This window comes from Stegodyphus dumicola, chromosome 4 (assembly GCF_044657685.1).
Source record: "Stegodyphus dumicola isolate Sdum_Otavi_A_Nest chromosome 4, ASM4465768v1".
Classification (NCBI taxonomy): domain Eukaryota; kingdom Metazoa; phylum Arthropoda; class Arachnida; order Araneae; family Eresidae; genus Stegodyphus; species Stegodyphus dumicola.
In genome coordinates, this window is record NC_140771.1 from 135,586,625 (window position 1) to 135,600,216 (window position 13,592).

Here is a 13,592-nt window from a genome sequence, read left to right on the forward strand (position 1 = left end):
AGGAAGTAAGATGGAGTAGCCCTAAACAGGTTTCTCTCGTACCCTGCTCTGAAGCACCGGCGATACCTACGTGGTGACCAAAACATTGGGTCATTTACCATTAAGTTCAATGGGTTTTGACGCGATCGGATGTAAATATTTTGTAATTACGTCGTATAAATACATACATATAAATAATATATACATATAAATGTATATATTTTCTTTTTCTACAACACTCCAGAGTCCTAAGTATATGAAAACAACATATTTTTAAACAACATTTCATTCTGAACGGAATTAAATGCTATACTTTTCGCAGAACAGTTTTCTCAGAATGGTTTAATTTGAATGAAATATTTTCACACGTTTTCGTTAATTTAATTAGAAAAAAAATTAAGGTAATTCGATTTTATTCGGTTAAGGTACAAAAATTAAGATCAAAGTTTATTGTATTATTATTATTAAAATTATGCATTATTTCTTTTCTATTTATAGAGCTTCTTCCTAAAATACTTTCTTAAATATGACATGATTTTTTTGGCTTCTGAGGCATCTTTTAAATCGAAAAATATAAGTCAATTTATAATTAATGCTCTATTCGGTTCATTTTAAATTAGAGAATTATTAGAAATTAGCGAAATACTTTAAATAGTACTTAACTTTCTCTGAACATTTCTGAAAGGGAATAAAATAAGGATTTTTTTAAAGTATTATTTAAAACTTGTAAATGAGTTATTATAAAATGTAAGGGGAATAATTCTTTTAATTATACTTATCAGATTTTTTTTTACCATTAATTTCAACAATACATATTCCAAAACTCTGTATTACTTTCTTAAGGGCGCATCTCATAGCATTTGCTTCACAATGCCTTTTAACAGATTGCTTTCCAGTACGAACAATTCTTGCTTAAATAGTTTTATAACGTATTTGTGAACAGGATTTCAATTTATGTTTACAATTCAATATTAAGGTTATTATATATTTAGATAACATTTATAATCATTATAAATTAGATACATTTAATCATTAGATTTCTTCACAGTACTTTCACAGTTGTTTATAAGTGAATAAATTCTTCATTTCAAATACATTTATAAATAATTTAATGAATATTTAAGTATTTTGTCAAAGGCAGATACATGCTTTTTGCAAGCACATGCATAAATACCCATACATATTTCCTATTTATCATTTCCGGCATGTGCAAATCTTTAATTTCTGTGCATTCACTATATTTTATTTTTAATTAACCCAAATAAGTAAAACGTGTAAGCCCAAAGGGATTATTTTTCAGATATATAAAATTAAAATGATAAGTTTAAAATGAGCAACAGTAAAGCCTCTCCTCTAAAAAATTTTAAAAGGTACACTGCTCCTCCCCCCCAAAAAAAAGACAGTTCTATATCTCCCGCTCTACTGGGCCGATTGACAAAATTCAAATTGCGTTCTTCAAGTCTCGAAAGCGCGACTTAGGATGTATATTATATTTATATATAGCACTATTCTAACATAGGTATTTTGACACAAAATCGGACTTTTCCTGAAATAACATACCAATGTTTTTACATATTTCGATTCTACAACTCAAATTACGCCTAAATATGAAATTTTGTAAAATTTGGAGCGAAATTTACGGAGAAATTCACGAATTTATGTTGGCACTTTTTTTTTTCAGTTTACGCCAAGAATACTTCACTTGGCGAAATTCTTAATGTATGGCAAACTCACCATCGTTCATTTTTTCCAAATTAATATTTATTCTTTATATTATATTTTTAATTATAACTGTTATTATTTTAAGTAATTTTTCTTTTTCGAATTTCATTTTAATTGTTTTAGTTGCTTGGTTTTTCTCGAATAACTGTTTTAAAAATTTCTATTTACCTATTCGAACTGCGTACATAAAGGTGCAGCGTTTATTATTTTTTTTTTTTTTTTCAAATAGTTTTCTTTATATATATTTTTGGTCATAGTTATTATTTTAGGTAATTTTTAAATTTTTATACTTTTATTTTAATTGTTTGTTTTGCATTGTCTTTTCAGATAATTGTTTTAAAATTTTCTATTTATTCTTTCGAACTGAGCATTTTAAATATATTTATTAATATAAATTTTCCAGAATTTGATTTTATTTATTTGAATTGCGTTTCTTTCGGAAGAATACTTTGTAACCCAGACTACGATGCGTTTGAAAACTGCATATATTAAAAGAGAAAATACAGTAAAGCACAGTTAACACGCCTTTCAATGTTCCGTTCAGAAAAGATATATATAAATAAGAGAGATGTATAACCGACATTTTAACTTATGATGACTTGCATACACTGCTTTAAACAGTTTTATCATTGTGCTCATTACTTTATACAATTTTATCCTACATTTGGTTTCTTAAAATGTTATTCATATTTTAGTCAAATATTTTATTTTTGGAATCGCAAGAATCAAATATCATAAGATTAAAAGGTTTTTAATTAAAAAAAAAATACAAATACTAAATTTTAAGCAAAAATTTATTTTTTCTCCTCTTTCTCTTCAGGCATTCTACTTTATTCTTGCTCTTTTTCTTTAGGCATTCTGCAAGTATATTAAAAAGTATCCAACTTTTCGAAACATCTTGGTATTTCTGACAATCATTTTAAATAAAGTTATCGCCTTCCATTTCATAAAGACCCACAAACTGCCGAGCGGTAAAGTCGCTGAACACTGGTTTTTCACTCCGGGGTTCGAATCCCGATAGACGGGCAGGTTGCATGGGCGTTTTCGTGGATTGTCTCATCTGTACCGTGTATGCTGGTTCCTTCTTCACGAATTATTTGGTCAGAGCCTTTATCAGTCTTTAGTGGCTATACATTTTGAAGGTATGAGATGAAAGGAAAGACTGGTTTCCTCAAGAGGTTTTGATTTATTTAATTATGACAAAGCACACTAGGGCTATCTGCCTATCTGCCTAAGGGGGGATGCCTTCGTGGAGGACTTTCTAAGGGAAACTGGCTCGCATACACGTTACACATGGGGAAAAACAGGAAAACGCCCATGCAGCCAGCCCGTTCGCGGGATTCGAACCTCGGACCGAACTACCGTGTTCAGCTACTTTACCGCTCGGCCGCTGTTTCATCAGGAGGAAAAAAAAATCTTAGGTGACATCCACATACTTCACTGGATAAACTCCTGAATCTTCAAATAATTCGACTGAGAAAATCATTGGATTCTCCATTTATGATACGATATGATGTTCTATAACGTAATTTAAATTTATACAACCATATAGTCCAGTCGCTCTTCACTTTAATCTGCAATGATATCGTTTTTGTCTTTTCTGTTAACACAAGCTCAATTGATGGTATTTGCTGGTGTACACGTCCAAGTGTTTTCTCTTTGAACACCTAAATTCTTTGAAGTATCCTGAAATTATATTCAAAAGCGTCCAACTTTTTTAAACATCTTGGTATGTCTGACAGCAAAATTTCCCTGCAAATTTTTGTCTACTTTTCTCCCTAATTTTCTTCTTTCCTTCTACAGTTATTTTCAGTGCTCACACAAGAAAATTAAGATTTTTCGATTGCTAGACTTCCATAAATTTTGCATTCTTGTCAATTTTTTAAAATATCAATTACATTAATTGCGTTTCAGCTGAAGACAGCTTTTCATTTTCTAGTCATTTTAACTATAAGTAAAGTTTAAAGCGAAGTCCAAAGGATAAATATTTTAATTAAAAGATTTTTGCTAAATGACAAAGAAATAAAACAGTCCAGCAGGGTTTATTCTGTACCACCGAGTAACCCGATTCTTATATAGGCTGAAACAATCTAAATCATATTTAAGAGCATGTTTTTTTTATACAATCTATAACGCGAGAGAAAAATTAGCTTCTTAAAACATTCTTTCTAAGAGGATTAATGTAAAAGATTATTTATATATATATATATATATATATATATATATATATATATATTAAAGCTGGGACTTGAACCAAATTGTCAAACTTTTAAAGTTTAATTTACATGGTGGTTATAATTAAAGTTCCAATTTGAAATGGTCATAAAAGGAAAACTACCGGACCAAATGTTATCAAACTTGGGAATCGTGTAAAGGAGGTTATGGCACTTTAATTTCCGCTGGAAAAAATAGAGTTTAAAAACTCACCACCAGCGGGAAAATGGCGCTGTATACAATATTGTTAAATGAAATAAGACATGAAAACATCTGTTTAAAATGTGTTTAATAGTTTCCGAAACGTGTTACAAAGCATGTTCAATGTAGCGTCCGGCATTTTCCGAAAGCAAGTTAAATCCTGTTACTGCATTCTGAACAGCAGCTCTTAGCATATCAGGAAGAATGTTACGGACATGTCAGTGTATCACATTTTTCATTTCTGCCAGATTGTTTAGATTATCACCATAAACAGCGCTTTTGAGATATCCCCATAGCCAAAAGTCACAGAGTTGAGGTCTGGTGGGAAGAGGGGAAGTGTTGGTTTATAAGACGTTCATTCGTGAAATCTTGCCTAAGTAACTGTGCGACACACTTGAGGTGGGGCCCAGCCCTGCATAAAAATCATAATATCTAAAATGCCACGTTACTGCTGTTCATGTATCACGAAACATTTTAACATTGACTCTAAGTGAGCTGCAATCACAGTGGTCGAGCTGTCGACTCCTCTTCACAGAAAAATGGTTCTGTTATAAAACTAGCTGTCATTCAACACTAAACGGTGTGGAATGACTGCTATGCAATCGAATGCAGTAGGAGAATGCAGCGGAACTGGATAGATAACATGAGAGATTTCTTTGGTCCAAATCGATTAAAAGCGTTTTGCATCAGTATCTTCATGTTTTAGGGCCGAACTCAGGCTTCAAAAATTACAAATTAGCGATTTGTAAGAAAACGATTTCCAGATTGTACGCACTTATGCGAGTGATTTACGATCTCACATTTTCTAATCGCTAATTCGTGGTTTTCACGGACGAATTTCTCACTTACACGGATGGCGCACTCTACTTTTATCGAATTTAATGCCTTTAAATGGTAATTTGCTTACTTCAAAGTTTCTTAAGGGTATACAACATATTAAACCCATGTAACAAAAGGTTAAGTTAGATTCCGACCCATATTTCGTTTAACAATATTGCATACAGCGCCATTTCACCCTGGTGGTGAGGTTTCGAACTTCTATTTTCCGCGGAAAATAAATTCCTATGACCTCCTTTACACGATTACCAAGCTTGATAACATTTGATCCAGTAGTTTTCCTTTTATGACCGTTTCAATGTGGAACGTTAATTATAACCACTCTGTATATTATTAAATTTGAAATTTATATTTAATTTGAAGCTATGCGTTATATGTATACCATGCGTAAATTTTTCGCTTTTATGGAAAAATAAAGAATCGAAGCAAATATACTTAGGATAATGGACCAAAACTGAAAAATTTCCCCTTCCTCCGAAAATAAAATATTGAAACTTCGACCTTGAATTTATTGCGTTATCGAAATATTTAATTTGACTTATCTTCTAAGTTCTAGTTCCGACAACAATTCCGTCAAAACTTCCGAATTACTTAAGCTAAAGTAAAAGATTTAGTATATATTCACTGTATGTTAATAAAGTAATCAGAGTGTAATAAAAATAGATTATAGAATTTACGCTGATGCAACTTTTTGTCTGACTGCACAACATGTAATGGAAGAGAAGGCTTGTAGAGATCTGTTTTTGACATGCCTCTAAAAGTAGATGTCATACTCCTTTTATCTCTTCAATGTCAAAAGACTTTCCTTTGAGAGGCAACTTTATTTTTTGGGAAAGAAAAAAAAATCACAAGAAGACAAATTTGAAGAACATGCAGGACGATTGAGTACACATACTTATTTTCGGAACACAAGCGGTTCTCCGACTGGTTATTGAATAATGAAAAGATGCATTGTCATGCAATACAAAACATTTGGAATACGTTTTTTGACTGAAAACGTAAGATTAAAAGTCATCTGCTTAATTCACAGCCATTTACAAGTCAACTACTTGGGCAATTGCAGAATCGTTTTGATCCTGAGCTTGTAAGACAAACCTAATATCACTGGATTTAGACACTTCTTTAATCTTCCGAGAAAGTTCCTTCTTTAGCTCATATTCCAAGAATATTAAGTGAATACAATTATTGCAAAAGAAATTGAATATTCATTTGCAACTACGGCTTGGTAGTTTACTAACGAGTTAACAAAACTTAAATTCTGCTTTTTGTGTCTAAGAATACAACAATATTTTAAATACTTACAAGTAAAATATTAAATTAGAGATTTAATTGAGCCTCATCAGTTGCCTAGCCTTTGAAGATTGTTAAATACTAATTGTTTGTTGCGAAGTCTAACCCAGGCTTGCATGGTTGTTTTTCGTAGTTTTCTAGGTTCTCTTTACAAAGGTTCTTTATGAAAGCATCTTAATCAAATAACTCCCATGTTCTTTCAATGTCCAAATAACCAACTAACCTAGTTTAAGCGCGATTTCCAAGTGAAGTTATTAGCAAAACCCGAATACTCATTAAAAATTCATGTAGCTTGCCAAACGGGAGTAACATGAAAAATACGGCGCCAATAATTGAATTGCTGTTACGGTACGCTGTTTCTAAACTTAGATGGTCATTCCTTAATTAAATAACCCACCAGCGGCCGAGCGGTAAAGACGCTGAACACTGGTAGTTCGGTCTGAGGTTCGAATCCCGCGAACGGGCTGGCTGCATGGGCGTTTTCCTGTTTTTCCCCATGTGTAACGTGTATGCGAGCCAGTTTCCCTTAGAAAGTCCTCCACGAAGGCATCCCTCCCCTTAGGCAGATAGCCCTAGTGTGCTTTGCCATAATTAAATAATCCAATCCAATCCTTAATTAAATATAATTGATTTGTAACTTCTACTAGAGCTAACGGTAAGAATTGGAGTGTAAATAAATAATATCGTGTGCAATCTTGATTAATATAAAATTAAAAATATTTGCATAGAAAAATATTTGCATTCAGACAGAAAGTTTTTTGAAAGATTTGCAATTATTTTATGTGAAGGATTTATTAATAACCGTAATAATTACTTATTATATTACTGATGATTAGGATTCAGTTCTTGACAATTACATTCTAAATTAGAATTTTAAGGATATAGTGAAAATACGCTACGCGCAAAAATACATTTTAGGATAAAAAATTAGTTGATTTTTTATGTTTTAAAACTTCCTAAATTCATTTAATAAAACGTCGTATTTTTGTTGTTAATTGAATCCAGAATGTTGGGTATCGTTTATATAATTATTCTTACTTTGTAAGGATCTTAAGTTTTACTAACGTTTATTTTATTTTAAATCTTTACTATCACTTCTTATTTTCTACTTCCGGCCAGAATTAAAAGCTTTAACTTATTTATGCAAATTTGTCTGGCGAACGCCAAGTACTTAAGTTGTGGCTTTTTGCCAAACGAGAGAGAGGAAGGAGTTAGTCGAAGCAGGCCGCTTGCCTTAGCAGTTTTACTCGGTTGCTGGTTGCCTTACAGGCCAGAGGTTTAATCCTCTTGATAATTTTAAACGTATTGTAGTGTTAACAGTTCTCTGTACTACATACGGCTTCCTGTTAATATACGGCCAATCTTCCACGTAGGCCCTTGTTTATTATTCCAAAGTTAAGTTAGAGTTTAGTTAATATTTTTATATTCTTACGTTCAGACCACAAGTGGTTGGTCTCTGTATTCCGAAGTTCGGAAATTATTGTAAAGAGTGAAAAATAAAGGGTTTCGTATACCCTTCCTGTGTATCTTGTCTACTTCCCACATTTATTGAACATAGCTTTAGTAAGCTCCCTGTTCCGAGTCAGGTTCTTGAATGTTCCCCAAGCAAGTAAGACGGAACACAGAACCTGATAGTGGCGCCCGACGAAGAAGAATAACCATGGCCGAGTTTCAAGAAGAACCTGTGCTGCCTACAGAAGCGGCTCAGAATCCAGAAATGCCAACTACCGCCCTGGAAGGATTTGGTTACATCGTCCAGACCAAAAGCGCAGCGATGAAACCAGAAGCAACATTTAGTGAAAACTCACCGATAACCAGTTTTTTGGAAAAACTAGATGACCACTTCATGATGTATCCCATGCACGAGTTCCAGAAAGTCACATTAGCTACCAGCGCTTTGAGGGGCCAAGCGCTTAATTGGTTCAAATGCATAGACAGAAGTCTCTTGGGTCAAGCAGGAAGTCCCACCTATACTTACGAAAATTTCAAGACTGCCCTAGTAAAAGCCTTCCCTGTCGTAAGGGATCGTGCGAAATTAGAAACGGAACTTTTCAGCATATATCAGCAAAGAATCGAAAATCTTTCCACCTTTATTTTAAGAAAAATTCACGTCTTCAAACTCTTGTATGGAAACCGTCCGGATCCTGAGATAATTCAAGTGATTCTGCCGAGGTTACTTCCCCAAGTACAAGACTTTATTGAATTAAGGAATCTGACTACACTGGAAAAGTTATTTGAGCTAGCAATCCAGTTTGAAAGTAGAAGAACGGCGGACATTGAAAGAAGACGCCAATATCAACAACGAAACCAATTTGGTGAGCCAAGACCACAGCAAAGTCAAGCACACGGCTACGGAAGCAAAGCGAATCAGTGGGCAAGGAAACCCGAGCATCCAAAAACAGCTGGCGAACGTCGACAGTTCAATAGTAATCCAGGAAAAAAGTCTCAAGGCCAGTGGAAAAAGAAGGAAAGCATGGAAAGAAAAAAGGATTTAAACTAAAACGGATTTCTGCTGACAGGAGGGTGCGGAAATCCGAAGGCCAAGAAAACCCCTCTTCCTTCAAGTTAAATACAGTAATAGTGAAAAATTTGACTCTTCCGAAGATTGAAGTGTTGGTGAATAACATCCCAGCCACCGCACTCCTGGATACAGGCGCGCAGTGTTCCTGTGTGGCAGAAGATTTTTTTAGGAAGTATTTTCGGAAATACCGCATATATAATTCGGATAATACGACAGTGTTAGTTGCGCAGGGAGAAAGATGTAAGTGCATAGGTAAATTACCGCTATACGTTCGTATCAAGGACGAACAAGTAAAAATTATGTTTTTTATAGTAAAGAATTTGCAAGCACATATCATCTTAGGGATAGATTTTCTTTCAGAGGCAGAAGCAACGCTGGATTTTAATGAAGCGTCCCTTAAGCTGACGATGAAACCAGTTCGAGAAGAAAAATCGGAACCGCCAATCTTAAACCTTGATCACCTGCATAAGGAAGAGCAACAAAGAATCCGACAAGTGGTAAGTGAATTTGCTTCGTTATTTAGTGATATTCCAGGATTTACTCAAAATACTAACCATAGTATTGACACCGGAGATTCAATGCCAGTTCGCCACAAAGCATACCGGTATGATAAGAATAAAGAAAAAATTATAGAATGGCACATTAGCGATATGCTACATAAAAAGATCATAACGCCCATCTCAAGTAGTTATGCTAGCCCGGTGGTTTTATGTAAGAAAAACAATGACTACCCATTAACACATCCAAAAAGGTGGCGTTTCGCGATTGACTATCGTAAATTAAACTCCATAACTAAATATCCGGTATATCCGTTACCTATTATTGAAGAAATTGTAAGGAACATAACGTCTACCAAATATATGACGACTTTAGACTTAACGACTGGTTATTTTCAAATAGGGGTTAGACCGGAGGACGTGCCTAAGACTGCTTTTATAACCAAGTCTGGCACTTATGCATTCCTGCGTATGCCGTTTGGCCTTTCAGGGGCACCGGCAACATTTCAGCAATGTATGGACATTGTGTTAAGGCCTGTTCTTGGAAAGTCCACATTTATCTATTTAGACGATATCATTATTACTAGTGATAATCTGGACCAACATGTACAGGATTTAAGACAGGTGTTTTCTTTATTAAATGAGGCCGGTCTAAAAGTTAATGTCGAAAAGTGCAAATTTGCAGCCCCTGAATTAAAATATTTAGGTTACAAAATATCTCAGAAAGGAATTGAGACAGACGAATCAAAAATAATCGCTCTGCAAAAGTATCCGCCACCAAATACGGCGAGGAAGCTCTCTTCTTTTCTAGGACTTTGTTCATATTATAGGTCCTTTATAAAAGATTTTGCAGCTATTGCTGAACCATTGTTAAAATTAAAAAGGAAAAAGGCAAGATTCTCGTGGACGGCCGAAGCCAACAGTGCTTTCGAAAAATTAAAGCAAGCATTAACGCAAGCCCCTGTGTTGAAATTTCCTGAAAAGGATGAGAATTTAGAAATTTCAGCGGATGCTTCGGATTATGCGGTAGGAGCGGTACTTTCGCAAAATCAGCAGCCCGTGGCATTTTTTAGTCGAACTTTAAATCAAACACAAAGAAATTATTCCGCGACCGAGAGAGAGGCACTTACAGTTCTTTTAGCAGTGCATAAGTTCCGAGTCTATTTTGGAAAGGCGCCAATAACAGTGTATTCTGATCATGCGGCGGTAACTAGATTGTACTCAGGGAAAAACTTATCCCCAAGGTTAATAAGATGGGCACTCAAGCTACAAGAATATAATCTGGTAATCAAACATACCCCCGGAAAGGAAAATATCGTAGCAGATGCCCTATCCAGAATAAAAATAGATGACGTAGGTAATACTGTAAAGGTGGAAATGCTCACAGCATGTACAATAAATTCCCGAGAAACTGTAATAACCGAACTGGGTAAGGATCCTGAGTTTGGAAACATTTATGAGTATTTAAAGGATCCTGAAAATTTTAGCCACCAAGATATTGTGGCGATAAGAAATAGGGCTGCCCATTACGAACTAATAGATGGTCTATTATTTTATACAAAAACTACAAATTCCAACAACGAATTTCGACCTGTTATCCCAGCTAGTCTTAGATTAAATATCCTGCTGGAGTTACACGACAGCCCTTTAGCTTCTCATGCTGGTATTCGAAAAACTATCCAACGCGTACGCGAAGCAGTGTATTTTCCTGAACTGCAAAAGTTAACAAGGACGTATGTCCAGTCCTGCCCAACATGTCAAGCAGTTAATTATATTAATTTCCGCCCGGCCGGGTTTCTAAATAGTATTAAATCCGAATTTCCAAATGAAATAATTGGCATCGATTTATTGGGCCCTTTCCCAAAAAGTCAGTTAAATAAAAGTTGGTATCTCCTTGTTATGGTTGATCATTTTAGTAAGTGGACCGAAATTGTTCCCTTAAAACGAGCCTCCGCGAAATTAGTTACTGATTCTATTTTAAATAAATATATTTTAAAATACGGGGCGGCCCTAAAAGTTATTACGGATAATGGTCCTCAATTTGTAAGTAATATATTTGAAGACATGTGCCAAAAACTGGGCATACGTCATTTAAAAATGGTCCCGTATCGGCCGCAATCAAATATAGCGGAACGGGTCAATAGAAATATAGTGAAAATTATCCGTAGTTATGTTAAAAATTTTCATAAAAGCTGGGATAACTATGTCCATGAATTTGCTTTCGCCCTTAGGACCGCAAAACATGATACAACGGGCAAAACTTCTGCTGAGTTATTTTTAGGCACAAAGATTATAACGCCGTTAGATAAATTATTTTATGTTCAACAAAGAGCCCCAGAATTTAAAATGGGTGATATAGAAAAATTAATTAAATAAGCAAAAAAGAACACTGAAGTAGCACAAAGAAAACAGAAGCTCTATTATGATTTGAAACGACGGGGAGTAACTTATAAAGTAGGAGATGAAGTATTAAAAATTAAACATTCACTTTCTTCAGCACCAGAAGATAAAACCGCCAAATTTTTTTCACGATTTGAAGGACCATATGTCATAGAAAAAATAACTTAGGCTGTAGTGGTGTTAAAAGCCAGGTGAAACATTCTCCGCAAACATTGACCAAATAAAATCATACTATGACCGTAATAAAATGCAAATATTTACAGATCTTTTGCAGGATCCGGCACGGCAGGCACAAGCTTCAGAGGTGGAACAACGACAAGCACAAGAACAAGCCATTAGGAGGCAGGAGCAATTGAAAAGAAAGTTGCCCCGTTGGAAAATTGAAGGTAACAAGAAAAAGAAGCCGTTCCTCCGACCAGAAAAGAGAGCGCACGACCACCCCCAGAATGAAGAAGGGAGAAGTACGACGAATGCAAAGAGAGCCACGAGAAATAATGGCAACTATAACCCGGCTCCCAAACGGAAGATCTACTCATCGGACAGGACTCTACGCAGCAAATGTCGCCGAATTGCGGAAGGACCATCAGCGGCGGAGGAAAAGATGCAAGGAAAATTTGAACGGCCAGCAACGAGATCCAAGCAGGAACGAGAGAGAAGTGTCCCGGTTCCGCCAAGACCAGCTGCCATCAAACGGCCAAGACCACAGGCAGAGGCGAAAAAGAAGGTATTCAAGGGTGACCGAACTGGAGGAAAAAGAAAGCTCCTAGAGGAAGGAACTGAAAAGCGAGCTCGCACAAGAAGGAGGATAAATCAAACTAGAATCTTCGCTACCTTCCAGGACTGGGCTTAGAAAAGAATGTCCGAATATCACAAAGATAAGTAAAATTTTATGTTACTTTGCAAACTTAAGTTAATCTTTCATTCTTACTGCAAGTGGCAGATTTCAAGACGTTTTACCTCATGTGAGGTCCACCTTTATCGCCAAAAAGGCGAGAAATGAGTTGTTACCTATTTTGGTATTATGTTTTTCAATTACTCGCGAGTAAAACTAAAGTTGATGTATAATAGGAATGTGTAAATACTTGAATACTGTAAAAGTTATTGTATAAATTTTATTTAAACATTCTGGCAAGAAAGAAGTTTTAGTCTGAAAGACTTTTGAAATGTAGTATTTCAATGTAGAAGAATTGGCACTTGCTTGGAAAAGAATAGAAGTTAACAATGTACTACTAATGTATGTTTTAAAATGCGTAAAATTAACGGCATGTTAATATGTTCTTATATACAATGTGAACTGTTACTTTAAATGTTAAGAAATACTGTGATATGGTAAAAGTGAATGTAATGCCAAAAATTTTAAACTTATTCGTGTGACTGAAAAAAAAAAAAAAAAAAAAGAGAAAAGTATTGTGAATATGTGTTAAAGGTTGAATGAATGTAGTTAGGCTCTCTGACGCTACACTTCAGAGTTAGCCACTTTCAGAATAGTACCTCAGGGTTTAGAGTTGAAGATAAGGTGTGTTACGAGGTCTTGTTATGTTGAATTTTAACACGTTAGTGTTTTGATTGTAGGCGGCAGTGTTGAACACGTATACATAAACACATTCGTGTTTGGTGTTTTCTTTTACAACACATGTCAGAGAGCACGGGGAGAGATAATTAAAATAAAGTCATGAATGAAATAAGAATGTTAAGAGAAATATAAATATTCATGTTACTTGCCATTTCATTGTGTAACATTTCATTAAACTAGTTTTCCTTCCAGATCTCTGGAAGGAACCAGATTTGAATTAAAAGCTCCTATTTAGATGCAGTACAGATGAAAAGTGGTTGTCCATGGAGCTGATAATGTAAAAACAATTTTTTTTTTTTTTTTTTAATTTTTTTTTTGAAATTTCTAGTTTCTAGTGAGAAATGTTTGTAAAAGATTG